Genomic DNA, 26,320 nt, shown 5'->3' with positions numbered 1-26,320 from the left:
ACATAATCTGTTGTCGAACTGGAACTAAACTGCTCCACAGACGACTATGGTTTAGCCATCTCCCATCCAACTGCTACCACGGCCAATAGGTAAACCTAGCGAAACCTGCTGAAATCACAAGTGACTTCCAGCTGCTCCAATGCTGCCTTGCTGCTGTTGCCTTCTCAGCCGAGGTTTCCCAGAACCTCTCAGATCACCATCCAAAACCTGTCTGCAGGTGTCACTCACACCACGACAAAATTTACCACGTCACCAGGAGGATAACCACTGGCGGTCAAGGGAAACAAAACAACCATCGTAATGGTCGTTTAAGAAAAATAATGACTCTATCGTTACAGTATTATAGCTTGATATTTTAAGGAGAAATTCCCTTATTGCCTCTTTCATCATTAATCTCGATCAATTAATTCCGGATCAACTCCAAATCTCTCTGCCTACTCCCATAAGAGACTGGGAAAGAAGACATAAAAAGATAAGGAGAGAGAGGAGAAGGAGAGAGAGAGAGAGAGAGAGAGAGAGAGAGAGAGAGAGAGAGAGAGAGAGAGAGAGAGACGGCAGATTGAGGAGAAAATTGGTCTAAAAGTGGAATATATATATATATATATATATATATATATATATATATATATATTATGTAAAATAATTAAACAATGAAGGTCTCAGGACTTCTATGTTAGCAAGAAATTGCAATAACTTAATGAAGTTATTATTATTAAATAAATTCTGCCATAAAGTTAATTATAACAACATTAATATAGCCAATATTGACTGAAACAGGAGTAAGTATAATGAGTATTAGGACAAATTGTAATGACATCTTCTCTCTCTCAGGACTCTCTGATAATTGAATTGATGCAACACCAAGTAATTTCACTATCACTTTCCCTGGTTTCAAAATAAGTAAACAGCAATCCATAAGAGGAAGGGTTCCTCTTATGTAACACCTACTGAGAGGGAAAGATTCACGACTCTGGCTTTTGATGTCATCATTCAGTTGATGACGTCATCATTCTCAGCTTTGATTGGTTACCTAGTTGTGTGGGACCATGCAACGTATGATATTGCCATTTGTTGCTTGTAGGAAATTTTTGAAATTTTTTTTCTCGAAAATATAAGACGATTTCTTATATTTGTACTGATCATATTGCTGTAAATATGAAAATGTATATTTATCAGTAATTAAACTAAATATTACTCATGTATATAAAGTGATATATTTCGTATTTCCTTCCTTTAAAGGGTGACTAGTTTGCTTATTTTTGGTAAAGTTTCTAGATTGAATCCACTATGCTCATAATTAAAATTATTTATATATAGCCTATATATATATAGATAGATACATAGATACATAGATAACTATATATATATATATATATATATATATATATATATATATGTAGATAGGTTGATGAATATTTGCTTCTCTGCACAGATAGATGGATAGATAGTAAATAGAGACAGATAGATAAACATAGAAATAGCATTCTCCACTCTCCCTCTCTCTCTCTTCTTGCAAGATTCATTTGCAACAACTTCACCAAATAACAGTCTAAAATAGATGGGACTTTTGTATATATATTTCTTAAAAACTCGGAAAAAGTAAAGAAATTCCAGCAAGGCCCCATTATTTAGAGATTTTCAAAATTATAGGGCGATTTCTTTTATTTAGATTGATCATATTACTGTACAATATGAAAAAGTTTATTTACCTTAAATTAAACTTAATGGTGATCTTGTATATAGTGATTTATTTCGTATTTCTTTCTTTGAACAGTTATCAGTTTGCTTATCTTTCTAATATCCATTGTAGCCAACCTTGGCTGAAAGATATCCCTAAGTTATGATTTGTTTTCTATGGATTTGAGAGCCATTTCTCTGTAATTACTTATCATATTAATTAAAAACTTTCTGAAATATCCATTTTAACAGGTGTGCAACTTGGTCGTCATCTTTCCTAGCTACCTTATTTGCCGTTTCCTTTCTTTATTTTGGTGAGGGACTGAAGTATCTCAGTTGATTTTTATACTTTCGTATATTTTAAGTATAATTATTTTGTATAAAAAATAATTTTCTACGCAGAGAAGTTTTTAACGTCTTATTTTTTTCTTCTTTTATCGTTTCAGTATTGGATTGCTGCACTTCATCAGTAAAGTTAAATTCATCCCAGTATTGCTATCTCAAAATAACATTGAAGCCCAGAAGGTTGGTGGCAAAATGTATTATATTTCCTGGAGGTAACCTGTCCTCAGCACTACTGAATGATAAGGTGAACTTGAGAAAGTATTATAGTATTGTTATGTGTAATGATTATGTAATTGTTATTAGTATTACTATTATTATTATTATTTCTGTGCTGGCTGTTAGCACAATGGTATATCATAGGATTAAAACCTTGAGAACCAGCGACTTACTCAGATCTCACTCTGTGTCACGTACAGTATGATTCCAATACTGTAGTCTAAAGGTGGGTACACACGTGAGAGCCGAACCTTGTATGTGTAACTGAGTTACGCATATACGGTTACAAGGTGTCAAAATGTAGAGGACGAACCGTAACCACGTTAAGCACGTAACTTCATTTCAATCCACTGCGATCACCAGTCTGTCTCTGTCCGGGTTGTTTACCGACGATGGCCACCATGCAAGTAGCAGCTGCCGCGTATATTTATACACATTATTTAACGAAGATGAAGCGAAATAAAAGACGATGGTGGCAATCAAGGTTATATACTAGAAGGGTAGAATACAGTGGTCGGGAATTACTTGCTGACATGAGATTCCAAGGAGTTTCTGGCCACAGTAAAGTCTTTTCTTCGTAATAGCTAATAATTTGAAGGACCTCTTCGTCACTTCAATCAGCCATGGTAGACATATACGTACTGACGACCAAAACTAGGGACTCTACTATGGACGTTCTTGTTCATAGTCGGTGTTAACAAGTTCAGCAACCTCTGTTGTTACGCGTGTAATACAGGTCCCGTCCACACATGGCGTAACGTTCAAAGAGACCTCCCTTTGATTCGGAGCCCAAAAACCGACAATTGGCGGGACGGAGGGCGAACCGAGCCTCGAACCTCGCGGGTTCGGGGTTCGGGTTCGAGGAACCGTCCACACTTGCGTTTTTGTTACAAGAATCGGTTACAATACAAGGTTCGGTTCGCACGTGTGTACCCACCTTAATATTCCTGCTGGTAGGGTGGTTTGATAAAAAGAAAATACCATTAACTATTAAAACGTTGTTATGGCATTTTGATAAATACCAAGTGCCTTACTATAACATCACCTAAAAAATCTTTGATTACACAAGTAAATTTTGTATTCAATGCTGAATATCGTGTAAGGTATCTTGCACACTACTGTATACTATGTTAATTATCATTTAGTTTAAGGAAATTGATTTTTACGAGACCATCTGTAATTTAACACTTTTTACCCAATATGGACATGAATATTTGTAAAGAGCATCCAGGCAAGATGTGAATTGGATTCTGTAAACATTTATGTAAGGAAAAACTAATACCAATGGTATATTGTGTACTTTAGTATGAACATCATAAATGTCACTACAAGCATAAGTATATAAAAACTAAGGAATAGTTAGCAAGGTTCATAGATATCCTGTAGGCTTTGCTAACCTTAATGAGTACCCAAGGTTATGACAGCTTTCATCGCTGTTCATACCTGCTGTCAGATATCGTGAAAGGAACTCATAGTGTCAGAATTTAGTACATTTTCCAGGAACACAGTAGCATTTACATACCTGACTCACTAAGAGTTCAATCTCTAGAAGTACTACTTTGGTTGCAGATGTCGTCAGGCCTATTTTTCATGTCTAGTAAAAATCAAAAAGATAGGGGATCTATTCCAGTCATGGTTTTGTATCACTGAACGCTGAATCCTCATGCATAGATTTCCATATATGTTTGAATTGGCAAAACCATGATGTACATAACGACATATATTTAAGATTAACAAATGCTTTCACTTAACAACAATATTGTGCACAGAGCGAGGTCTTCAAATTTTGATTGCGGAGGTGGGGTTTCTTAGAACAAGCGGCTGATTGTTGATTGTTTAACCAATGTCTTCTCATAAAATGCCCGATTTTGGTACCTGACTGTAGCCCCAAATGGTGTTTCTAGGACTGGTGGAACTCCCCAGTCATTCATGAGAAAAATATTCTGCTCCAGGACTATAGGTTCCATTCGTAAGAATGTAGTGAACACTGATGTCAGTTGACTTCTGGCGTAGAATTTGCTGCTATGAACAAAATTGTTTTAGCCTTATATTCTGGATTATGGAACAATGTCTTTACAGAGAATTTGTGTTGGTATGTATGTTCATTTAACTGACTAATATTTATTACATATAGTAGCAGAATTGTGTATATTTTTTATAAACTTTGTAGCATCATAGTTTTAATTTTAGACATTTTATTTGAATATTCTTAAGATTGTAATAAAATGTATATTCTTTTTTTCATGAAAATGGCACAGAATTTTAGAAATTTTCTCAACCTTTAGTTTTAAAGCATTTGTAGTGAAATTACACCAGTTAGATTAACCAAAGTGTAAAGAACAAATAAGTGCGTAAGTATATTGCAGAAATTGATCATTTTTTCAATTTAGCTGTGGGTTGGTTGTATGCCAAACATCATGATGATCATGGTAAGCATTTTTATATCAGGTTTTTCCTTTCAAGGGGTTAGACATGAAATGAGATCTCACCAATCTGTCTTGTGCCTCTTCTGCCCGAACTCTCATCGAGCCTAAGTTTTCATCTTTTTCATTTTCCATGGTTTCCTGGGCCTTCATATAGGTGTCACTTATGATATTTTCATATTTATTGCTCTTTCTGATCAATTTTTTTTGCCTCATTTCAAGAAATTTTTTTATTATTTATTTATATTAAAATATTATAATAAATTAAAGTACTTTAATTAGGTTTGTCGGACATTCTTAATGTAAGCGTTTCAGTTAACTCAGTTTATTTTGCCTTTGTCTCAGAAAGCTGGGTATGGATCTTTTGCCTCCCCTCAAGGGTTGTTATTTTTTTATATCGATACTCCACCCATGAAGTTTGTTTCTTATTCTTCATGTTTGTGATGGCGATTCGGCCATTCGTCGTCTGTGCCCGGTTATATTTTGTGCCTCTCCCGGAGCTGTCAAGGGGACCATGTGGCATTAGCTCTAGAGTGCTGTACTCGGCACCGGCATAGAAGGACTATACTCTGTTTTTTTTATCTGTCCATCCGCCTGTGGTGTTTTTGTATGGTAACACTGCGTCCCGAGCTCTAGATAGTTGCGCTATGTGTAAGTTTTAGGTAAATAAAAGGATATCTGGGTGTACATTTGCAACTAAAAAGTGTTTTAATAATTTACTGTATGCGAATTACACCGTTAATATTCGAAATAGGATATTATTATAATCGTTGAATGTAAGCTGAATGTAACTTTCTAAAGACCGGGACGCAGTGTTACCATACAAATACACCACAGGCGGATGGACAGATGGAAAAAAACAGAGTATAGTGTGCTATCTGTTTCTGGCAGTCTACGGCAGTTCACCTGTTGGGTAGAGAATACTTCCTGTTGCACTCCTGCGTTGTGGTGCGTCACTTGCGAGTGACCTTGTGTGCTCGTGCTCTTAGTCCGAAGCTGGAGTGCTCGGGGCCTGTTGTTGGAGCTTGGACTTAGTGCCTCGCCTTGCACAGCTGCCGTCTTCGTTATTTGGAGGAGGGCTCTGCATTTGCTCTCGTGAACGGCCCGTAGTCCGAGCGTAAAATACTCCGTATTCTCCTGTCTTTGTTTCTACCTGTACCATGGTCTAAGAAAGAGTGCTTTGGACCATGGGCTCTACACTGCGCCCTTGAGTCGTGAGGAGGCCCACCAGTGGCGAAGAAGAGTAAAACCACTCTATTGTTATTCTTTACTATCGTCATTAGTTTCTCCGTACGTCGGTGCAGCACCCCTTCATCTTTTTAAGGACGTGTATTGTACGCCCATAGTGTGCCAGCGTCGACATTCCTCTATTGCAAAGACTACCCTAGTTAGCCTTAGTGTTTGTTAGGCATTGTGAAATCAACATATTGGGTCTTTGTTAATACCGCCGTTAAAGTATGTATTAAGTACAAGGTATTCGTTGAATATTGCATATATAGGTTAAGGTTTAGATTTTTCCTTACCCACCACCGCCCCACCACCCCCCTCAATCTCCTACTATTGTATGTTAGAGAAAGAGTTTTTCTTACTTCTACTGTTTACCTTCACATACCCCTTAGCGTGCTAGTAAAGTAGACGACTGAAGAAGTGTGTGCTTGTTGCATTTTCTCCTCATCATTATGTTTTCTGTATTGTTATTGCCAATCTTTAGTTTGTAGTATCGTGTATACTCTCTGAGATTGTGCTCATTGAGTGTTGGTTTGTCAGGGATCGTGCTCGTTTTGTGGTGATCTGAAGTATCGGGTCCAAAAGAACCTTAATAATTTGACAGAATCTTGAAGTCCATAACACTATGGACTGATTTATATCAAATAAAGACTGAGCATGTTTTAGTTTTTTCTACACGAAAGGCAATACTTTGTAGAAACAGGACTACACAGTATTTAGAAGCCCTTTGAAAGGTATTTTAAATTGATCACAAAACTGCAGGTCAATCAATCCTATCAGAAATAAGAAAAATATTGTACTACTGTATGAAAGAAGTCATGTAAAATTTTATTTTACTTTCAATACACTTATTATACCTGTAGTGAATTTTGGTAGGGAAATATTCGTAAGGATTTAAACCATGTATTTTGATTATTTGATTACAGTCATAAATCTTGATTATTTGATTACAGTCATAAATCTTGATTATTTGATTACAGTCATAAATCTTGTAGGAGTTGTATGCCTCAAGGTTGACTCAAACCTTCAGTATTTAAGACCTTTGAAAACATTCTTAAGCAATTAAACATCCTATGATTACTCTATGTATCTCCACAAGTACTAATATTGATTATCGTGGTGTCAAGATTGTTCAGTTAAATTACCCTGGTGGTTTATCAATCCTGGTTGTGACTCAGCAAATTTCTTCTAGTCATTGAATAGAATAGAATATAGAATTTAGGTCAAAGGCCAAGTGCTGGGACCTGCGGTCATTGTGCTGGATAGGAAATTGATAGTTAGTGAGGAGGTTTTAAAGGTGTAACTGAAGGAAAACCTCGCAGTTGTACTAGGAAACTATTTTTAGAGAGGATGGAAAGTCGTATGGAAGAAAGAGAATATGAATGAAAGTATACAGTAAAAGAAGTGAGAGAGATTGCAGTTAGGGGCAGAAGGGATGCTGCAAATATAATCAAGTGATGCCGACAGTGCACCATGTGAGGTCATTGAGGATGACCCATTGAAGGATGTACACTATCCAAGAACTGATTTGACCCAATGTTGCATAGTTTCGAACATCAATAGACCAGCAAATTTATAACAAATATGTTACTTGCTAGAATTTCTTGATAGCCACCCATGTAAGTACTAACCAGGCCTTGTAGTATGATCTCTTATCAAGAGACCAGTAGTGTATTGGTATGTTACAGCAAATGGCCAATGAAAGTTCTGTGCATATTATAACTCAAAACAGGAACTGACTTTATTTCCTCTGTATAAAGGTAATAACAGCACATCACGCTTATATGTAACCACAGGCGTACCTCAATAAGCAATTTCCATAGCCGTCAGGTTACTGGAAAATCGAAACTACCCAAGAGTAATGTTGCCGTTAGTCAGCTTGATATTCTTAACTTGCCACTTGTTAAACATTTAAATTAAGGATATTTTAGTTTTACCAGACCACTGAGTTGATTAACAGCTCTCCTAGGGCTGGCCCGAAGGATTAGATATTTTTACGTGGCTAGGAATTAATTGGTCACCTAGCAACGGGACCTACAGCTTATTGCGGGATCCGAACCACACTATCGAGAAATGAATTTCTATCACCAGAAATAAATTCCTCTGATTCTGCTTTGGCCGAGCCGGGGTTGGAACTTCGGATCACCGTATTGGCAGCCGAGCGCGAAAACCACTCGTCCAGCAAGGAACCTTGTTAAACTTAAAAATCATCTATCTTGTTAGGGGTCATCTTCTGTAAGTAATATCGAATAACTTCCGTGGAGAAGGGTTATCAGATCTGAATGCTTCAAAGAATAATCTGTTTTCTACTCTAGAGCAGACATTACAACAAATATTTTACGAACATGAGATTAGCTACAAAAAAAAAAAAAATGAATACGCGAAGTCTAACTTAGGAGCAATTTGCAGGTAAATGAAACACTCCTTTATCGTGTATTGTCATAAACATTTTACATTGTTGTCAGCTGTATACAATACGAAACTGAAGTAGGAGTTTAGAAATAAAATCATTTCACTACCAGGAGCCACTTATAAGCTTCTCTCTACAGAGGATCGTCCACTCACAGATTTGCTTGTTTAGCTCCTCCTCAAGGAGACAAAATGTGGGTGGATTCTTGTGTGATGGTCATTGGTTTGAAAGGACATCGGAAGCCCTTGGATCTTGCTGAGATAACCAAGTGTATCAAACATTTTGAGTGGTAATCTTTCGATGAATAGCAAAATTCGTCATTGGCTACCTCAAGAATCAGTTGCATAAAGCAACCTTAACTTTTTCATTACTGTTGTAATGAAACTTTGTACTGCCTATGGTTAGGTCTTCATGAAATTCACTTCATCCTTTTTCATACCTCCAATTGTGTTCTCGATAGCTCTGTTCAGTATCCAGCTGTATGACGTTTTAGTGATGTATGTTCATAATTGCATTTATAGTGGCATAATAAGATGCCATTGTTACCTGGAAGCTCAGCACAGTATATGATCACTGGACCAGAGACTGCCTTGTTGGAGAAGACCTATGATGCTTGCCTGAGTTTATAGGAGTTTATGTATATTTCAAGAGATAAAAACGACTTAATTTTGTGGGTGTTATTTGTTAAAACTTATGGACATTATGTAAGAGACCCTGCTGAGACAGAGGTGCAAACACTTGAGTTTGAGTTGACAGTGGGACCTAGGTTAACAGTGTTACCAATTTTTTGACAACAATAATTTAGCAGCATTTAATACTTAGCTATTGAATGGAACATCAGTAAATGGATAACTGGATAACTTGAAAACTAAATTGTGCGATCTTGATTTTAACTTATTCTGGAAATAATTAGATAAGTTGTATTATGGACGTGCGCCCCCGCGCCCCCCCCCCTCTCTCTCTCTCTCAAGATCGATCGATCGACGTTATAATCATAAACTTCAATTACATCAGAAGCAGAACAACTGGTTGAAAAGCTCGCTCAGTTGTTCTTCAACAAATATCTGGAAAAGCGACTAATCACCATAAATTATAAAGCACATTTGTTTTATATAACTTCTCATTGATTTCATTTTGGGCAAAAAGTGGTCGTCGATGGAAGAGAAGGCTTAGATTAGGGTAACAATAGAAAACTGACAATAATCGCTCAGATATCTAGGAGCAATGATTTCAGTACAGGTGCTCTTGAGTTGGAATTTAGTAAACGACAAAAAATAATAAATAAATAAATAAATAAAAAGTCCTTTTGTGCGTACGTATCGGTTGCTTGTGTATTCATGAACGTGTGCAATGTGAATCTGGGCTATGTTTATTGGAATAATACACATTTAGTAAATGCGTATTTGCACGTAAATATGGTATGTGTATACAACAAATGACTATTTCAGTAAAGACAGAAAAACTTATAGTCATTGGAAAATATTTTTCTGAATGCATCCCTAATCTTGTCCCGTAAAATACCCAAATTTCTTAATTGAAAAATTGTCCATTTGTAAACTTAATTATTCACATTGAATGTGACACTGACCACTAAGAAATATCCTCCTAGTGCCACTAACCAGCCAATGGTGGAGAACCTTACAAGCTTTCTAGCCAGGGGAACAAGGTTTCATTAGCCAATGAGGAAAGCCAATAGAATAATCAGTTATGTTGGAGGTGCTGATTGGTCAAGATTAAATTTTCACCCGGTGAGGATTTAGTTCAGAGCAGTCTGGATGAGGCCATGGTGGTGTCATGGCGTGTGGAAGACAATTTGGATGAATTTTATACTTGGTAGACACCATATTTCGAGATTTATTGGCTTATTCGCCCCCATGAAATGTGTTAACATGTGCAGCTCTGGCAATATCTTGTAAGTAGGTGTTTCTTGCCGTGACAATGTCTTGTAAGTTGGCGTTTCTTGCCGTGTGTTTACAATTTAGGAATATGTTATCAGGTGCTGCTTGATGATGAATCATTGCGAAATCAATAAATGTTATGAGGCCCAGGAATTCGCGTGCTTTTGGTGAAACTTAATGGAAGTTGTTAACATCAGGAGTTGCTTGATATGGCATCATTGCTGGATCAACAAATGATCTGAGGGACCAGGTAGTGGTTTTCCTTAGTGGGTTAGGATGTTCCCAAGTTTAACTTTTTTAAAACTTGGTAATAAATCATGATATTGTATTCACATCCAATACTGCTTGATTTTGCATCATTGCAGAATCAACAAATGATCTGGTTATCAAGTAACGGTAATACCTGGTAAATTAAAATGTTTCCAAGTAAGAATTAATTTAAACTGTATAGTAAATCATGAAATGTCCAGAGTTATGCTGATTTCCTGGAAAGGACTTACACCTGGCACAGTCATTTCGTTGTTAAAAGTTTATTGCCTCATTTTGTGAAGGTAGACCCAGAGAAATAATAATTATATCTAAGACCTACACACGTTGATACCGTTTATTAATATATTTTTATTTACTGGACGGTATAGAAAGATACCGTTTATTAAGTAATACGCTATTTTGACTGCACAATATAGAAAGAAGATACCACTTATTAATAGATTTTTTAATTGGACAATATAAAAGTATATCGTTTATTAATGTAATTTTTTACAAACAATGAAGGAGATACCGTTTATTACTACCATTTTTTTTACTGAATATTGCAATGGGGTGTACATAATGCAGTACGGGTGAAGTAATTTGAGAAATATACCTAGATAATTTGAGAAATTTAACTTTTGTTGAAATTTTTACGTTATCCCCCAGGTCTAAGGGTTGGTACTAAACACGGTGTCCCGCGGAGATTGCCTGTACAACTGAAACTTGTATTTATTTGAGGATGGAGTTACTGAATTGCTGTATTTCTATTTTCTTGCGTTTAGGATCACTGTAGTCGTGTATTCTTTCGTGGGAATGGACAGAGCGATCTTGTACGTTTTTCAGTGACTGGGCATCTTTTAGGAAAGGCAGGTTATTTCAGTTTTTTCTCTCTCCTGGTGTTAATACACATTCGCAAATTTTTTTCCCGCGTTTTTCAGTCATTAAACCTGAGTTATGTAGTTAAAAATGCATGTGTATTTTATGCAAAAACCTGCACTCCGTGTTTCTGGTTTCAGTGTGTTTTTTTCTTGATGTTCAGACTTTTTTCCCACGTTTTAACAGTCATTAAACCTAGAGTTATACAGTAGAAAATACGTGTGTATTATATCCCAGAATCCCACACAGCAACTTTTCTTGTAAAATACCATTTTTTTGGCAATCATGACCATTGTTACGATTTGAGGAAATATATAAATTTTTTTCGAGTAAATGAAAACAAGCAGTTTTACCTAAACTCGGAAACACATTTTGTATGCAACGTCATTTACTTTTTGGTAGATCTAAGCCGTTTTACCGCGGCGAACTAGACTATGCCAGGTGACGTTTTCCTATACAGTTTTACCTCCTGAACAAGAATTTAAAGTAACATTTTTTCGGCCGGCTGTAATTAAGCTGTAATTTACCTTTGAAAACTCTATCCTACGGTAAGGGGGACCGATGGGAATGCGGGGTTCTGGGTGGGGTAAAACACTTGGGAGAATTATGCCGTTCAACTCTATCCTACAGTAAGGAGGACCGATAGGAATGCGGGGTTTTGGGTGGGGTGAAACACTTGGGGGAAGGTTTTGCCGTGTTATTGTGGTATTTCCTCTTATTAATGACATTTGAAACCCGAAATACAAGCTGAAATAAAGCGATAAATAAACCGATAATGGAGCCGTTACATACCCCAAATCCACTGATTACTACTGCTATTACGATGCCGAATTCTACTACGCATGCGCACAAACTTCCTAAGGAGATAAATAATGGGGGTTTTGCCGAGGGGGACCGGGATTACACGTATTTAACCAATCATGTTGCATTATTAACCCTACATTGCGACGGGAGGATTTGGGGGAATTCATGCATTTTTACATATTTCTTTTTCCTCATTTGTTTTGTAATTGTGTAATATTATTTCAAGCTTTTATTTCAGTTCTGTATATCATAGTATTGTATAATATGTGCACTGACTTGTTCTCACTTCATAAAGTTGCCCTATATATCTTACAATATTACATTACAATTGAGGGCATGCCCCTGAAAGTCTCCTGAGGGGTGGGACTAGAAGGTGGTTTTAGGACGTTTCGAGACATTTCTGTCAATGACGTGAAAATTGATGGTATTACATTTTTACATTTTAGACATTCCAAATTACACATGCATTTTTTCTCCCTTTTTTTCTATATTCACCTTTACTTGCCTTTCTGAACCATAATTTCTTGGATAACATTTTACTTATTATATTTACTTTCATATTATATCATCTTTCTCAAGTGGGGTATGGGACGGCCACCCAACCCCACGACCCCCCCATCTTGGTCATACATTTTACTAGGTTAGGTAAGAATCCTAACCTATATGTTACACTTCTAAGACTTTTTATGTAAGGGGGGCAGAGGTCCCCCGGTCAGGTAACATGTTCAATCTGCCCCCCCCCCCCCCCCTCCCCCCAAGTAAGGTAACATGCTCTACTAGGTTAGGTTGGTTAGGTTAGTATCCTAACTTATATATTACACTTTTTAGATTGTTTTTATGTAAGGGGGGTCCGCCCCCGTTCAGGTAACATGTTCTATTAGGTTAGGTTAGTATCATAACATATATGTTACACTTCTAAGACTGTCTTTATGTAAGGGAGGTCAGGTAACATGTTCTACTAGGTTAGGTTAGGTTATTATCCTAACCTATATGTTACACTTCTAAGACTGTCTTTATGTAAGGGGGGGTATGCCCCCTGGTCAGGCAACATGTTCTACTAGGTTAGGTTGGTTAGGTTAGTATCCTAAACTATATGTTACACTTCTAAGACTGTCTTTGTGTAAGGGGGGTTGGAGCCCTCCCGGTCAGGTAGCATGTTCTACTAGGTTAGGTTAGTATCCTAACCTATATGTTACACTTCTAAGACTGTCTTTATGTAAGGGGAGTACGTGGGGGCGAAGTCTCCCCGGTCAGGTAACATGTTCTACTAGGTTGGGTTAGGTTAGGTTAATATCCTAACCTATATGTTACACTTCTAAGACTGTCTTTGTGTAAGGGGGGTTACGGGGGCCAGAGCACCCCCACCCCCTGGTCAGGTAACATGTTCTACTAGGTTAGGTTAGGTTAGTATCCTAACCTATATGTTACACTTCAAAGACCGCCTTTATGTAAGGGGGGGTATGGGGGTGCAGAGCTCCCCAGTCAGGTAAAGGTGGGTACACACGTGAGAGCCGAACCTTGTATGTGTAACTGAGTTACGCATATACGGTTACAAGGTGTCAAAATGTTAAGGACTAACCGTAACCACGTTAAGCATGTACCTTCATTTCAATCCACTGCGATCATCAGTCTGTCTCTGTCCGGGTTGTTTACTGACGATGGCCACCATGCAAGTAGCAGCTGCCGCGTATATTTATATACATTATTTAACGAAGATGAAGCGAAATAAAAGAAGATGGTGGCAATCAAGGTTATATACTAGAAGGGTAGAATACAGTGGTCAGGAATTACTCGCTGACATGAGATTCCAAGAAGTTTCTGGCCACAGTAAAGTCTTTTCTTCGTAATAACTAATAAATTGAAGGACCTCTTCCTCACTCCAATCCAGTTCAGCAACCTCTGTTGATACACGTGTAATACAGGTCCTGTCCACACATGTCGTAACGTGCAAAGAGACCTCATTTTGATTCGGGGCCCAAAAACCGACAATTGCCGGGATGGAGGGCGAACGGAGCCTTGAACCTCGCGGGTTCGGGGTTCGGGTTCGAGGAACCGTCCACACTTGCGTTTTTGTTACAATAATCAGTAACAATACAAGGTTCGGTTCGCACGTGTGTACCCACCTTTACATGTTCTACTAGGTTAGGTTAGTATCCTAACCTATATGTTACACTTCTAAGATTGCCTTCCCTAAGGGGGGTTACAGTAACACGTTCTACTAGGTAGGTTACATTAGGTTAGGTTAGTATCCTAACTTATAAGTCACTCTTGCTTTAACTTTCTTTAAGGGAGGGTATGGGGGCCAGAGCACCACCAGTCAGGTTACACAATTTTTACAATTGTTCTCAGCATTTCTTGTTAAGTTCAATTACCCCCTTAACTGGCCAAAATGATCCTTGAACATTTATAATATTTCATTCATTATTCACTTGTACTTGATAATTTATACTTAAGTACCAGATGTGTAAAACCCTGTATATATATAATATATACACACGTTCATGTTTTTTTTAAACTTAAATATTTACCCCGCCCCATCCTCCCTACCCTGTTGCGCGCAACCCTCCCCCACCCCCCATTTTCTCCTGAAAATGCTTGCCGGGCCGTGTATTTCATTTCAGTAAACCGACCACAATGGCCGAATCATTCCCTGGCACGTCTCACTCCTCCAGGCCCATTACCAACTCGACTCAACTCTACCCAGTACTTGTGTTAACAGTTTCCTTAGTTATAAGGACTTTTCAGTCCATTACTCAGGGCAGTATGAAAGGTTGGTAATGTACAGTCAAAATCACGGCCTTTTGAGAAAACAGGCCTTTTGCCCTCGTGTCGACGAATGTAGGCTTGATTTACAAAGGAAGGTGTTTATGGGTAACCATTTAAGTAAAGTTCTTAATCTTTATGTACATTATTTAGTTATATCAATTGTTTTTGGTGTTCCTAAGGTTTAGTGCTCTTGATGTTGGTGATATTTATTGGGAATTGTTATTTCACATCATATGCTAGCGTGGCTTTACCAACTCGTACCTGTGCCTTTCTCTCCCTGTACTCCCACCCCCACCCCCCCTTAAAGGACATAAGGCTCCCTCCCTGTTGGTTACGTATCCCACACCCCCTACTAGCATTCAAATATGGCGGTTTGTTTACGTTTCTTGGCCCCGAACCAAAACTTCGAAGATTGTTCAGTCGAAGTAGAGTATGGCAGTTGACATTTTCCTGTGTTATTTTGCTTACTTTAGAAGAGTTTAAGGTAATATGTTGCCGGTCGACTATAACTAATCTGTTATTTACCTTTGAACTCTGTGCATTGGTACATCGCACCCCTTCTTCTTTCATGTTGTCTTCAAAGGTAAATAACGCTTTAATGACAGTCGACCGAATAAATATTACTTTAAATTCTTGTTCAGCAGGTAAAATAACAGGGAAACGTAAACTGCCATAGTCTACTGTACCGCGGAATGCGAGCTTAGAATTACCATTTTTTTTTATCTTAAAATTGAAAATTACGCTGGTAGTCTCGTGGTTATAGGTAGGATGTCAGTGCAACAAATTTGTTACAATTCCATGTGTGGAACCAAGGCAGCTGAGTTCTAAGACAAAATTAATATCCAGTTTATCTGGACACCTTCATTAACAACACCATTTCCATGGAGGTCGGTACTCGAATTGTAAGGAAAGTAGCCCGGATGGTAAAAGTTAAGTATACCTTAGTTTAACCAGACCACTGGGATGATTATCAGCTCTCCTGCTATGAGATTCAGGGCCTCTGTAACACGGTTTTTTCGCAATAACTTTTTATCTATGCATTTCATAAATATAATGCTTATTCAGAATACATATTATAATCAACACATAAATTTTGAGTGTATTCTGCACTACGTAGGTTGAATAAATTTGGTACTTATAATGTAAAAGTGACCTTTTTTTGAAGACGGGTGGGCCAACTTACTCAGAGAAAAGGTTTCGAACGCACTCGTTACGTAACTTATGACATCATTTCTTCCCTCTTTCTCGATGGATGATTGGCTATACGTAACGAAGGCTAAACCTCTGGCAACAATGACATACAAATTTAAATACAAGCAAAGCAGTACACCTTTATGAACTCTGGAACCTCCCCACTGATAATTGTCATATTGAACAAACCAACAAAATATGTTAATAAATACAAAAACACTTCGAATTATTGATATAACTCCCAAAATAAGTTTCATATAGAAATACAGGGTCTACTTTATAGGTCACAATCAGATTGACAAGATGTAGGGAATAGTTGGTAATTACCAAAAACATAGTAGACAAAGCTTATTTGATAAACTGCTATATCCAATGTCAAGCAATTTTTATTTATTGGCTATCTACCTATTTACTGAAAAAAAATAGCCAGTACCGTATTTTGGCTTTAAACCTTCACCAATAATTATCGTCAGAATGGTGACTTCATGAGGCTCCACCCACTTTGGCCTCATTATAATTCAGGATAACACTGAAGGCTACCATGGGCATTGTTGGATTAGAAAATTTAACTTCTGGCTATAAAAACTAATTTCTCAAGTAGTTGTAAGAAGTGCTAAATGATCCTCAAGGATCCCAGCAGTTGGTCTAAACGTTTAATTCATGTATATTACTGCTATACTGTTGCGGCACTACTGCTTCAGTAGTATTACTACGCTAGCACTGATACCCCACCCACATCTATGTATCGTTCCGCCATTCATAAAGTCTTTGGGTTTCAGAGCCGATGGCATTTCTGTCTGGTGGATGGGCGGGGCAACATTTAGTCAAAAGGTGTTTGTTTACCTTGCTTACGTAATGAAAGTTTTTCGACTCTTGGCTAGTAATCATTGGCCATGGCGTCGGCTAGAGCATTTTTACTCTATAAAAATTAAAACTATCGGGTTTAGGTTATTGATAATGCTGACAAAATTTGTGTGTGGTTGTAAAATATACATATGTCAACTTTCAGCTACATCCGATGCTTTGACAAGAAGCAAAGTCCAAAAAACCGTGTTACAGAGACCCTGAATCTCATAGTAGGGCTGGCTTGAAGGAATAGGTATTTTTACGTGGCTAGGAACCAATTGGTTACTTAGCAACAGGACCTACAGCTTATTGTGGGAATGCGAACCACATTATATGAGAAATTAATTTCTAATCACCAGTAATAAATTCCTTTGATTCAGTGTTGGATAAAACTAGGTCTTAGTTTTCAACATTTTCGAAAAAATTTGAAACTGAGTGGGTAATGCTTTGTAAATTACCTAGCCAATGCGCCATGCAGGCACCTAATTATAGGCTATGCCGATATCATTAACTATCTTGATTTTATTGATGATAATTATGATCTTGCACGCCGAATTGTAGGCCTTGTGGATATCAGTATTTATTAGGATTTTATTGATCGTATTGAAATAATTAAGAGGGATATCATGTCACTTAGATATTGAAACAAAATTGCAGGCATGGCTGTGTCCAGGTAATGAAAGGTATTTGTTGAAGCTATTCATTGCACCGTTGCAGTAGGTTTTAGCCATCGGAGTCAATTGAATAAGAATCTCCGTCTGGGATGGGTGATTTAAATAACTGAATTTTCTGCCTTTGCTGATAGACGATATTATTAAAACCGATGTCTCTTCATTCCAAGGCTGTTTAAAATGGCAATATTGTCAATGTTTTTTTTTAATAGGTTTTAGTAATGAGCATTCGGGTATATTATGCGATAACCACTGCAGTAAAAAATTCATATAATATATTTGTTTGCTATGGATGGTGAAAAAGGAAGGTAGGTTACTAATGTTGACAATATTAAAGTAAATTGACGTTTAAAGTATCTTTGCAACACATTGTGATAACTGTAAATATGGTGGTGGTGCTGTGTTTATGCCCACTGGGGCTGAGGGAAGTTGTTTATCGAATGTATAATATTGAAACTCTTTTTAAGTCATGGTTACGTGCAAGTCTGGTAAGGTGATCAGACCACGGCACTTCATAGGTATTCCCATTTTACAATGATTCATTCTCTCTCTCTCTCTCTCTCTCTCTCTCTCTCTCTCTCTCTCTCTCTCTCTCTCTCTCTCTCTCGTTTTACCTACTTGGTGGGTTAAAATGCCTGTCTTTGGCTGAGGCAGGATGTATTGAGCAGATACATGAGCCAGCGATTGATGTAAATGATTTTCACTGTATCACTTAAAATCGTTGTTTACCGTGTTGCATTTCGTGACATAATCCAGCAGGAATTTTAACGTATCTAGACAGATTTTAAGGCTTTTAATAAATTCTATCATTCAATAGACTTTCTGCGTTCGTTTGAAACATTGCATATCTGGTTTCAGTAATCGTTTACGCATTGTTAGCGTGACGTTATAGTCATTTTTAGGCTCGATTACGTTTGTGGAATCAGGTAAAGTGTGTGTTTGACTCATACAAAACTGTAAACTTTATGGTACATTCATAATAGTGAAAACATTAGGCCTATCTATTCGTTATCTAACGTGTGAGAGGAGCTCATAGCTCAGTAAACCGCATTGAAAGCATAACTCATTGTTTAAACGTGCGGGAGTAATTCCTTCCCTCTCACTATGCCTCGAAATAAGTTCTCAAAACGTTAATATAAGTTAAATATGCTATCTCTGATAATTCGTGCAGCCTAATTAGTTAATACATTACTATTCCTTCAGTTCCTTATAGAATGTTGAGTGAAGCTAGTTCTAGTAGCCATCAATCAATCAATTATAGAATGCTGATTTCCGCTAGTCTTGGTTTCGTTGACTGATGAGGAACGGTACTTCAGACATATTTACAGTGACAGTCTGTAACTGTAGAGTTGTGTGTGTTGTGTCAGCTTGACCTGTGGTTACCTGTAGGCCTCCTGTCACCATACCACCGAAGGCCAAATGATGACAGATAAGGACTCACGCATTTATTTGCCACGTACTTTTGCAAGCAGAGATTCGAAGAATCATAAGGCGCACTGCTTAGTGCTTGTTTAATCTACGCTATCTTAACATTCAGACAACGAGAAAGTAATAAATGATAGAGTCAGAGTTTTAGCAGACGTAGCAGACATCCATTCAGAATAGCAGACCCCAAGCTATGGGCTATGAGAAAATAACTGGCATATTTCACTTTCGGCTGGAAGGAACAATATCATTTTGAGTAGGGCGAGTGTGTAAGTTTACTCGAGAAAATACTATTTTGCCATAAACCGAACATGCTGATGTATCTAGACATTCAATGCAGGTGTAATGACTTGCATAGTACTTGGACGCGTTCTGCTCAGTGTATATACATACTATAAAGACGAATCAAGCTGATATTTCAAGAGGTCAGTGTTGATCAAGTTATATTGGTACATTTCACATGTTGAGTGAAGGTCATATTCTTACGAATAGAGTTTAGTCAAGTAGAACTCTTGCAACTCGCAGTGTTCTCCAGTGTTAACTGTTTTAGCTTATGATATATAATTTTTTGTCTTTGAAATGAGTGAAACGCCGATTGAAATAGAATTGGTAATGTTAATGTTCCTGATTTTGTATAACCTAGTAAGTCACGCGAGACATTCAGGTTTGTTCCTGGGACCAGCATCCATTTCTAATGAACATTTTAAGCAGGAAGTGGCATACTGCTTACCCTTCTTTAAGAATTTGTAAATCGCATAGAAACTGCAACAGCATAATTAATCGGCTGTACTTGGCATCAATGGATGGTATTTCAAACCCCGACGCCAGTCATGTGTTATGAAGAGAAATTTAGTGGTTTTCATTGCCCCAAAGCTTATATTACTTGAGGATTTGATTGGTACAGTTCCTTTGTAGTTTTAGGCCTATCTATGATTGTGTTTCAAACTTATTTCCTTATAAGTAGTTAATGTAGATATATTTGTTTTTTTACAGACGAGGTTTCACTTCAGAGCCAACGGCCATTTCAAATCAAGTGGTTTTAGTACATCCATAAAAACAATTTGATATCTCTCGTTTTTATTTAATTAAATCGTTCAAGTCATTCTATTACTGGATAAGAAAAAAAAAAAAAAAAAAAAAAGTGATTTTATTACTAACGCTGAATCCACATAGCGAATTGCATAAATCAGTCAACCCATACCCTTAACATAGCCAATAAGGCAAATATTGGTACTTTGTCTATTATTGCAGATGCTTTGCTTTTAAATAATCAGTGGCATTGAGACATTCATCTCTGGAGTAAACGATGTCGCCAGTCAGCTTATGAGAACTATTTGGCTAAGCTTGTTAGTTTAGTAGCTTTTTTGTAGTGAATTAATAATCGAGAGATAAAATAAGTAAATTTACTAGATCTGATTATACCCCTTGAGGTTTATAATTGCGAAATCAACGCAATAGTTAAGGTAGTTGTTACACTAAAAATCCCGAAATTGAGTCATTAAAGTAACAGAAAAATAATAATAATAAAAAAAGTCAATTATTTGAGTTGCAAAACGAACTAGATGTCTGAATTATGTAAACTTCAATTTAGCTGAGATTGTTTTATTTGTCGGATAAGTGCAAATAAATATAACGCAAATATGACAGTTTTGATTTTATAACTTGTAAATGTTTGAAAAAATCAATCTTAGTGGTTAAATTATTTTGATAACTGAATTGTATCAAACTGATTTGATGGATGTACTGAAACCACTTTTGTTTGTACCAAAACGACGGAGGAAGAACTAGGAACCATTTACGCCTAAATGTGTAACTGACGTCCAGATAGAATGTTATTCACCATTCGTGAGAGGATAGGAGTCGACGATTGAACTAGGTAAGGTTTTCATGTGTGTAAATAATCCTTAAAAAAACAAACTTTAATCTGTCTATAACTCAGTTTTTTTGCTATGCATAACAATTGACCTTGTTGAAGGTTTTATATATAGTTCTTATAATGTATGAACCTTATGATAGGAATAGATCAACGAATTTACATAGGACTGGTCTGAACTTTTGACCGGAAGTGTCACCTTAAATATGCAATGACAGGGTCAGGAGTATTCCTGTAAACCCAGCTCCATTCAAGCTCAGTTTTAGATTTAATTCTGAATAATAGTGGGTTTGGCGTACTGAGTATATTTTATGTAGTTATTCATCCTATGCTTCTGATTTGTTTACTAAACCTGCCTATGAAAGTGTGAGGCAGGTAAAGTACTTTCATCCGAAGTACACCAAATAGGATATCAACTGGTTTCTGAAGGCCAATGTTGTTCCTAACGAGGGTGTCCATTCTGCCATTAGTTGCTTGATAGACAAAAGGTATAGAGACCATAGGTTCCTTCAAGAGACTCTCAGCACATATGTCGTTATGACAGCTTCTCGGTATTATTATTATTATTATTATTCAGAAGATGAACTCTATTCATATGGAAAAAGCCCAAATATAGAGGCCACTGACTTAAAATTCAAGCTTCCAAAGAATATTTAGGTGTTCAGTCGAAAAAGGTATCAGAAGGTAAAGGTAAATACAGAAAGAGATCAGTTATTAGAAAAACATAAATTAAGTATCCATCATATTGGCTAAAGGGTAGATAAACCATATTATTTACCCTCAACCCAACCCCCATTATTCCACAGTGATCGAAGGCAAATAAGTAAGTATGCCTCTATCTGGGATTATGTGATTGAATCGAGAGAATCCCTTATCTTTGGCGTGATTTGAAGTTCCTGTGGTAGCTGACATCATTACGGATCTTTCTCTTCATTCTGTGGCAGTTTAAAATGCAATACTGTGAATGTTAGCGTCATTTAAGCTTCTATATATTGTTAACAGTAATGATTATTGAATGAGGTATATTATGCGATTATTTAAGTAAGAGCTTCTACCTGAAAATTTTGTGGAACTTGACTATAGATGCTTAAACATGAATTCGTCCATTCCTTGTGCTGTTGCGTTCAAGTCCAGCAAGGCTAACTGAATACAGTACTCCACGGAAAGTGTTGCCATTTGACACTCGCTAGTCTCTTTTGAAACTATAATAGTGAATAGAATCTGATTATTTATTACAGTTTTACTCCCTTTTTTCCCAGAATTGCTGTTCTTTTGGGAAGTGGATTTATTGCAAGTTGTTAGTGGGTTAAACAACTGGCATTTGGAAGAAATTCTGAACGAGTGCTTGATACTTGAATAGTTTATGCATAGTTAACCGGTCATTTTAATTATTTACAAAGCAGGCTCAATTGCTTGACAGTCAAAACTTGAAGCACACACTGTTTTTTTTTTGACCGAGTGGCCTGGTATTTCGAATCATCCTTACCTGTTGCTGCTACCTGTAGGATTGTTTATTTGGCATCGTTTTAAGCAGAAAGGAACACCTATTATTTCGAGTAAGGAGAAATTGGAATTTTAATTCTGGAAGAAATTTCAAGTCTTGAATTGGGGGTAGTTAATTTTACTACATTCTTAAATCATTTTATGTAAACAGAAAGCTAAACTTGATCGAATTAAGTCGATACCAGGTCGTTTTTTCATGTTCAGTTTAGGCAAATAATATCAAAGTAATGATATATCGCAAGATGTTAGCTGGTTGCTAGGGAAGTGACAGCATTTCATGTTTCATGAAAGATATTTGATAAGGTCATGGTGCAGCATTTCACACTTAAAAAGGAGGCAATTTGCTACATTTATAGACAAAACAGGATTTCACTGTTGAATTATCGTACGACTGAAAACCTGAATTAGGTTGATGTCACACTTGAGGTTTGAACAGTGAACCAAGAGAGTAGGAACCTGATTCCAGTTTTCCTGTTCTGATTCATAAGGAATCTTGAAGTCATTCACCCTTCTATAATTATAGTCTTTCAGCTCTGACTACGTGAAGCGTCCGTGGTCGAAAGAGAAGGGTATCGGAAAGGTGCAGCAGCGTAGCCCAGAGGTACTTTTCACATTAAGCGAGTCGACAGTGACAGACTTCCTTGGAGTTCTCTAAAAGAAAACCTTGATAAACCTATCTAATTATCCAGGTTAACACTGTAGTTAGTATTGCTAAAACACCATATAAGAATATCAATTACGATAGTGTGACAAAGTTTTACTCGTTGCCAGATCTGCACTCACCCTCAAGGAGCTGGCGTCATAATTAGCTGTAAAAGTTCTTTAACATTTTTCACTTATTTAACTAAAGGTGGTTACGGTATTTGTTAAATGCTTTTGGGGACTGAGATATATTAAAATTGGCTATATTTCTAATATTCTAAGTCCTTTGTACAGTGTTTTAAGTCAAAAGTTAAACCTGGTTCGTGTTTATTAGGTTCAACAGCTTGCTTTATAGTTATGACTGATTTGACCAGCATTAATATCTGCAGTGGCTATGCATATCATATAAACACTGATTGATAATGGACATAATATGCTTTTAAGCATATAAGTTTAATATCGTATGCTACAATTTTATAAGAGAAGCTGATGGATTTTCATAAGCTAGCAACCACTTTTTTTATAACCTTGTTGTCCCCCCATAAACATACTCGCACGACATTCCAGCATGACAAACGGTTTCTTAAGCATCGTGCAACATAGATATAAGCATGTCAGTCATTTGTAGTTGAAGTCTGTTGCGCCATACCTGTTCCTCTTAAGCCCTTTGGTTGCTCCAGTGCGAGTTCCAGAGTGAAGATATCAGAAGATATTCATTGCACAATTAAAAATACTGGTAGAAAACATTTTTGCTCCTTAAGGTTACACTGAATTTTACTCGTATAGAAAATTTTTGATAAAGGCAGCAATGAAGATCTCATATCCAACAAAATATAAGCAGGAGTCGAAAGCTGTTAGAGAAAAACTAGTCTCTCTTCCCCAAAATTAGTTAATTGTGTATTAACCTATTCTAACTAATAAAATTGTTCTGGGACCCAGGCAAAAATAGAAGTTTAGCAACTTTTTTTTCAGAAATAAGCAGAATATAGACGCCTGTGAGTTTTCTTATCCTGGTTGTTAGTGTAATAGGAGGACAAATCTTTGTAAATCCACAGGGGCCATAATACCAGGGACGATGTTTTCCTAAAGGTACAGATAATGATCACTGCCGCGCTGACTTACTCGGTACGTCATGAATGGGTTTCTATAATCAGACGTATTCAAAAGTGATTAATCCCTTGCTCGGGTAAACTTGATTGAAGCTGGCGAATACAGAAAAACTTGTTGGTACAGGCTATGAGTTTTGGCGTTTGTGTAGTTATTCACCAGTAGCTGGAGAAACTGATAAGTATTGAAAGTCAATCCCAGTCTATGAAATTAAATCAACAATGAGGGCAACTATCTTTATTGAAACCTTTTGTTTTCTTCCCTGTACCGATTGCCCAGGCAAAGGAAAGCCTTTAAAAATGTTTAGCGAATGTTTGATTATTATCGTACGGATGTCTGAATAGGAAATTTACGCAATATCCCTTCATTACTTAAGGCAGCTGAAATAAACCATGCCAAATCCTGACATACTGGATATTACCATAGATTGTATACATTATGAAGGAAATGGCACCGCCTGCCTTTCTATTAGAATTTGTCAAATTGTTCACACTGCATGATTAGATAAATTAAAGATCGTATTCAATACCAGAGGACAGTAACAATAATTATTGCCTAGTGTCATGGTGAAACATCTAGAGCCAGTACTGCGGTCATTCCTGAGAATAGCTCAGTTCTGTATGATATAACAAACCACAGAGAATGATTTTCATCGCCCCTCAGGTGTGTAATTTAATTAGGCGCTTATTAATCCTTGATTATTTATTGTATGGAGCCATTTCCCGTAATATTAGTTAATGAGGCTTTTCTATTTTACAGGCGATGATTCGTTGGTTCGCTTGAAGGTCTACAGCCATTTCGATCCAAGTCGTTACAATACATCCATGAAGACCAAATCTAATTGGTAACAACTCACGGTCTTTCAACAGTTCGGTCAAGTCATCAATTAATGAATAAAACGGGAAAAAAACTTCGTATCTTGATATTACACGTGTGTGATTATGCATTTCTCTTCATTTTGTGAACGCTACATTCATAAAGTAATTGATTGATAAGTGTATCCCATCCCTTAGCAGAGCATTAAGAAGTATCCTTCAGAACAAGTACAACATCAAAAACTCAATGGATGTAGAACGAAATTAATGACAGGCGTAAAATAAAATATAGAACGCAGTGTTAATGAACTAGGCCTAAGCGTAAATTTAAAGTACACTTTGCTGCAGCTTTGTAGATTAGATTAGATATTTAATTGACCACAACTATTATTTACATTTGGTCCAACAAAAGGCAAAACACTACACTTGGCAATACAACATATTATATACACAAAAGTAAGAGTAACAGGTTTTTATCTTATACAACAATAAAACAAAAACTAAGAGTTATCATATGGCAAACAAAATTAAGAACAAAATTTGACATTTATATACAAAAATCATACTCCAAAAAGCTATTTTTCTCATTTTTTTTCCACCTCACAAATATTCAGAAATACTCTTAAAGGATTAAGCTAATAATCTTACATTGCTCTGCCAGGGTTCGCTGATTTGAAAATATATCCCTCATGTTAGATAAATTATAGGTAGCTATCTCTGATATGTTGTGTCCTTGAACATATTTGCATTACGTGTACTTCTGTTTGAATGGTTCCACAGGTACATAACCGCTCCTCCAACGGCAGACGGCCTCTCCCCCTCCTACCTACTTCCACGGCTAGAGAGAGAGATGCAATTCTGAACCTAGTAAATGAGACTATCCAATTCAGAAACATAATGCCTAACAGAATAGATGTCATGAACTAAGAGGTCTGGATTGATTTCCCTATATGTAACTTTTCTTGAGGAGTCAGAATTAATGATGTTGCGTCCGAGGGTTTCCATTGCGATTTTTACATCTCTACTATCATTAATCAGTCCTTCTATCAAGTCTTGGTGTTATACCTGGCTCCTAATACGGTCTTAATTGAAAATATCAAAGGATCATCCTCCAACGAAGACCACTTTCTCCATATCCCACTAAAAAAACTTTCTCTGTTTGCTACGAACAAGATCTCGTAATGCGGGTACCCCGATTCAGTATTAACATAATTCATTACATGTTGACTTTCTAACGCCAAGCAATAGTTTTAATCCCCAGTTATATAACTTCACTACTGGCTTCAAGTCTGCATTCAGCCACGATTCACACCCATACAGGACAGCTGACATTAAAGCAGCATCAAAAACTCT

General features: G+C 36.9%; 1 long non-coding RNA gene across 3 annotated transcripts; it reads left to right on the top strand.

Moving 5' to 3' along the window:
* The first annotated feature begins 615 nt into the window (after window positions 1-615).
* Window positions 616-25,894, top strand: LOC135208457 (uncharacterized). Of its 3 annotated transcripts, XR_010313171.1 has the most exons (5): window positions 617-1,991; window positions 2,124-2,266; window positions 20,021-20,903; window positions 24,912-25,083; window positions 25,748-25,894. It is a non-coding gene; the product is annotated as an uncharacterized LOC135208457 (long non-coding RNA). The 3 variants fall into 3 exon arrangements; XR_010313170.1 differs by having other exon boundaries at window positions 616-1,991; window positions 24,912-25,894; XR_010313172.1 differs by lacking the exons at window positions 617-1,991; window positions 2,124-2,266 and adding an exon at window positions 10,014-10,210 and having other exon boundaries at window positions 24,912-25,894.
* Window positions 25,895-26,320: the final 426 nt, after the last annotated feature.

This window comes from Macrobrachium nipponense, chromosome 35, assembly GCF_015104395.2.
Source record: "Macrobrachium nipponense isolate FS-2020 chromosome 35, ASM1510439v2, whole genome shotgun sequence".
Lineage (NCBI taxonomy): Eukaryota > Metazoa > Arthropoda > Malacostraca > Decapoda > Palaemonidae > Macrobrachium > Macrobrachium nipponense.
Note: the sequence above shows the minus strand (reverse complement) of the source record. Positions and strands in the feature narration are given on the sequence as shown.